Here is a 5,844-nt window from a genome sequence, read left to right as displayed (position 1 = left end):
CCATCCGCAGTCAATGTGTGTTTTATTACATTTACATTTACATTTTACCAACTGTTTCCATGTCATTTCAACCCCCAAAAAATCTATGTGATGACGTTGAATCAACGTGGAAAACTGATTGGAATTGCAAAAAGTAATCAACTTAAGGGCATTTAAACTTTTAACCTAAATCCAATGGCATGTGAAATGTTTTGTTGAATTCACGTTAGTTGAAAACTCAACTTGGTAGTCATTTAGCAGACACTCTTATCCAGAGCGATTTCTAATTAGTGCATTCATCTTAAGATACCTAGGGGGTGGGAGGTGCCATGGGATTTATTTAAAGAGCAACTTTTTTTCTGTAGTGAAAGTGTAAATGCCCGTGGTAAATGTGGTTTGACTTTGGATATCCCTATGGGGCTAGTTAGAGAGCATTAGTAAATTACACAATGTATATGGGACAATATGTAAAGATTTCAATAGCTCCAAATTTCAATGACTTAAAAACGTCAAACCTGTAGAAATGTATATACAAATATTGAAAGCAGTTAATGAGAAAACGAATAGGTGTGCAACATGAACATATTGTCTCATTTACATTGTGTAATTTATTGAAGGCCCCTAACTAGCCCCGGAGATAGGCTATCCAAAGTCAAACCAATGTTGCTGTGGTCGCACCAGCTGGCTGAAGCTAATTGCTGAAATAATCTGGTTAACTCTTCCCACCTGCAAACACACACATGGGTCATCCACATCAAACCACACCCCAATACAAACTCATGTTTGAGTTCATTCATTGCCACTAGCGTTTCTTGATTAACCAATCTAAAATGATGCCAAATCAGGAACTGCAGTCATCCTTTAAGATACACTAAAGAGGCACGGTTTTGAATGTTTTCGGAAGATGGGCAGAGACTCCACTGTTCTGACATTAAGGGGAAGCTTGTTCCATAATGATGATGACCAATGTTGAATGCTACTGTCTGTGGGGTTATTAATATTTTTGTGCAAGCACAGAGAAGAGATTTTATTAGGCGAAGAGAGAGAGAGAGAGAGACAGTGTTGGTATGTATGCCTCTCTAGCTTGTTAAAGCTGTGGTGCATAGTTAGTGTTATATCTTGATTTGCCCCAAGGTCTACCGCACAAAAGACATGGGCAATCACAGCAAGTTGTGACACAGCCTAGGAAAGAACCAGGGTCTGTAGTGATGCCTCTAGCACTGCACTGCCTTAGACCCCTGCACCACTCGGGAGGCCAGATGCAAGGAATCAAAGAAAAACTTTTGAGGAAGGGCCATGCTGACCGATTTGAGGGGAAGAAACGAGAACCAAGATGTACATCCATCGTTTATTTTTTATTTTATTTAACATTTTATTTAACTAGGCAAGTCAGTTAAGAACAAATTCTTATTTACAATGAACCAAGACGAACATCCATTTCAGAGCCGGGATAAAGCTACGATGGGATGAAAGACAAGCTTGCCATAATGGCTATTGATAACATGATGAATGATAATAGAGATACATGATACACATTTAACTTCTGACAATTGAAACCATGTGGCACTTCCCTCTGACATTGTAGCCAGTCCAGTTGCTCTATCTTATTGAGATCAAATGAAAACTACAGTGCCTGAGTCTCAAATGGCATCCTATTCCCTACATAGTGTTCTACATTTGACCACAGCCATATGGACTCTTGTCAAAAGTATTGCTTAAGGTCAATCTCCTCAATAGGTTGCCATTTGGAAAGGAAACAGTATCTTCTGTGCTGGGTGGTACCAATGGAGCCAACCACGCTAATAACATTTCACTTGAGTAGGTGGAAGAACACACACAGCTAAGGGAACACACACATTTAGCAATAAAAAGCGGGTGATGTAAGTGTTAAGTGAAAGAAAAGGGGGAGGTGGAGGGGAGTAAGGAGGTAAGCAAATGGGTAAAGGGAGCGACAGAGGGAGAAAGGAGGGAAAGCAGGGTAGATGGAGTTGGAAAGGCAGAGGGAGAGCAGTAGAGAGAGGAGGGGAGGAATTGGTTTCTGGGTAGAGATGGTATCTTGTTTTTGTTGTTGTCATGCAGGTCTCGCCTGCTGTGTCACCAACGCGGCTGCAGGCTGCAAGGCACTGGACAGGAATTCACTTGAATATAAACACTTAATCAATTTCTCCCCCCGGAGAACTAACAAGATAATTATCCCCATATGTAGTGGAGCAACATCCTACACACACAGGCATACACACACGTGCACTGGCATACACGTTACACTCACTAACATGCACTACCATAGGCACACACACACACGTATTGAAGTCAATGTACACAGAGGAGGACGGAAGTTAGCTGTCCTCCGGCTACACCATGGAGCAAACCCTACAGAGTGCTGTTGAGGCTACTGTAGACCTTCATTGCAAAGCAGTGCATTTGAATCTATTATTTGGTGACATGAATATATTTAGTATTGTTTTATCTAAAAAGGATAATTTTTTAAATGTTTTACTTTTTTTATATGACATTCACTGAGGATGATGGTCCTCCCCTAAGCCTCCACTGAATTATACACACACACACACACACACACACACACACACACACACACACACACACACACACACACACACACACACACACACACACACACACACACACACACACGCGCGCACATGTCTTGGTGCAGCTGTAGAACAGACCACTATTGAGTGAATTAACAGTAGGGCATGTGTTTGAGGCTGGGGGAAGAGAAGAGGACAAGGAGATTTCTGGGATATGGCTGGGTTCTGACATTATGTCTGACATTATGACACTGTTGTAGTTGTGTTGGAGAAAAGAGAGGGAAGGAGAGGAATGAAAGACTGAAGAAAAGAAGATGAGAAATTGAGAGAAACTAGCTGAAACTACTCAGCCCCTCACGCTAAGCAGTCCTGCTGGAAGGAAAGAGGGGGAGAGATTGAGGGACGGAGAGAGAGATTGAGAGAGAGGGAACTCAAGCAAAAGAAAGAAGCCTCTGTCGCCTGTTCTCCCTCTCTTCACTAGTTCAATAATTTGCTCTCATGCATTCCCCCACCCACCCACCACTCCTCTCTCCCTCCCTCTCCCTCTCTCCATCCCTTCATCTGGATATGGTTAGAGAGGCATGCTCCCTTCAGGGCCAGGAACCTGGGGTATTTCCTGAGAGCAAGCAGGGAGAGACAGGAGAGGAAGGGGGCAGTCAGCCAGAACTGGGCCCGAGGAGGAAACCAAAACCCAGAAAGAGAAACAGAGGGTGGAAGGGAGGGAGGGGGAAAAGAAAGGAGAGTCAAACTCAACTGAATGGAGGCCTGGCCGAGGCCACATCTGGCTTTGATTTGAAAGGGAGAGAGAGAGGAAGAGGGGGGTGATGGTGTATACAGCGTGAAGGAGGAGAGGATAGAGGAGAAGGCTTTATTTCTGGCACTTGTTTGGTTCTAGAGTGATTGACCTATTTTTTTCCTCTTTCTCTCTCGTTTTTTATTGCTTTCTTTATCTCCTTGCGCTCTGACTTTAATGAGTTGGTCCAGGTCTCAGGAGACAAAGCAGAAGCAGCAGCAGTCTGAGCAGCCTTTTGCTCATTTTCTCATTTTTTCCTCTGTCTGTGTGCTTCTTCTGTCTCTCCTATCTCTGCTCTGTCCCACTCCTCACTCCTACTCCCTCTACATACTGTACATGCACACACACACACACACACACACACACACACACACACACACACACACACACACACACACACACACACACACACACACACACACACACACACACACACACACACACACACACACACACACACACACACTTACAAGTGCAATCATACCCACAAATTGAAACACATACTCAAACACACTCAAACCTCATACATCATGTCTGCCATTTCCATATCATACCCTACATAGAGAGGTCTCACACACGGGAAGTAGGTGTGCTGTCGGACCGCAGTTCTGCATACCACAGTCTGGTAGCCCAGCCAGCAATGTTGCAGGGGCAAAGAGGGGGAGAGTGGTGAGGGTATGAAGGAGGAGAGGGGGGTGAAAGTGGCTTGTTTGGTGGGGAGGGGGCAAGGTTGGTTGTGGATGGACTTGGATAACTCAACCCCCCCATCTCCAATGACAGACATCTCCCCCCAGGGTTCAGCCTATAGCTGGCCCCCAAATCCTCTTCCCTCCAGTCCAGGCGGTAGGAAAGACAGACAGAAACACAGCAGAGCAGCGTAGCAGACATAGAAAGCAGAAATACAGAGGCGCACGTGCGTCTGACACGTAACAGCCGCTGTGACGCCATGCCAACTTTGGGTTATGTGTGTGTGCACGTGTGTCTATAAACACAGCGCCAGTATGCATGGAGAATAGACACAAATCAATGTACATCTAACATTTCACACTTACATCTCCTGGCATGTTCAGTGCAGGAACTTCGGCTCTAATATACACTGACTGGAACAGTTGATCTCTCCACTTGGTTTTCAATGGAGCCTCACTTCTTCCTGCTGTTCTCTTTCTTATTTCTCCCTCTCTCTGTCTTTTATCTTTTATTTATTTATCTTTCTTGCTCTCACGCTCTCTCTTTGTCACGCCTTGATCTGTTTCACCTGTCCTTGTGATTGTCTCCACCCCCCTCCAGGTGTCGCCCATCTTCCCCATTATCCCCTGTGTATTTATACCGGTGTTCTCTGTTTGTCTGTTGCCAGTTCGTCTTGTTTGTCAAGTCAACTAGCGTTTTTGTTTCAGGTCCTGCTTTTCCCGTCTCTCTTTTCTCGACTTCCTGGTTTTGACCCTTGCCTGTCCTGACCCTGAGCCCGCCCGCCTGACCACTCTGCCTGCCCCTGAGCCTGCCTGCCGTCCTGTACCTTTGCCCCACCTCTGGATTTACCAACCTCTGCCTGACCTGACCCTGAGCCTCCCTGCTGTCCTGTACCTTTCCCCCTGTTGCTGTAAGAAAAATTGTTACTTCGACATGGTCTGCATCTGGGTCTTACCTTTATCCTGATAGTACGAACTGGCCATGACTGACCTAGCAGACCCGGGCCCGCTGCGCCACGCCATCTCCTCCCAAAGAGTCACTATCGGGAGGCACGAGGAACTGCTTTGTGGCCTCACGGAGGGGGTCCAAACGTTGGCTGAACGCCATGACCGGGCATTGGACAGTTTGCTGGAGCAATTCCATGGGTTGTCTGGGAGGAAGCCTATCCCCCCCTTCCCCCTCGGAACGCTTCAATGGAGAGTCAAACATTTGTTGGACATTTCTTGCAGTGTGCCCTAATTTTCGAGCTTCAGCCCTCCTCCTTCCCCTCGGATCACTTCAAGATAGCCTATCTCATCACGCTGATGTTCAGAGGGGCTCTCACCTGGGCTACTGCTGTATGGGAACAGCAGCTGGCCATATGCGTTAGTCTGGAGGGGTTCGTGAGAGAGGTGAAGAAGGTTTTTTATGCCCCGTTCTCCGGGAGAGAATCTGCCCAGAAGCTAATCCAGCTTCGGCAGGACTCTTGCAGTGTGGCCGACTATGCAGTGGATTTCCGCACATTGGCAGCGGAGAGCACTTGGAAACAGGAAGCACGGATCTCGATTCCCTCATCGCTTTGACCATCTGAATCGATGGGGGACTATGGGAACAATGGAGGTAGAGGAAATTCGACTTCTCTCGCACGTCCTAGTCATCCCGGAAGTCCCCAACGATCCCGTTGCCAAGAGAATCTGAGGCTTCCCAACCTTCCCAGAGAGTCGCCGAAGACGTCTGAGTCACCGCTTCCTGAGCCTATGCAACTAGGCTATCGCCAGCGGAACAGCAGGGTGTTGGGCCAGTATCAAAAGGTTGATAGGTTGAATCCCTGGGCTGACAAGGTGAAAATCTGTCATT

The sequence above is a fragment of the Oncorhynchus nerka genome, linkage group LG22 (genome assembly GCF_034236695.1).
Source record: "Oncorhynchus nerka isolate Pitt River linkage group LG22, Oner_Uvic_2.0, whole genome shotgun sequence".
Taxonomy (NCBI): domain Eukaryota; kingdom Metazoa; phylum Chordata; class Actinopteri; order Salmoniformes; family Salmonidae; genus Oncorhynchus; species Oncorhynchus nerka.
Note: the sequence above shows the minus strand (reverse complement) of the source record.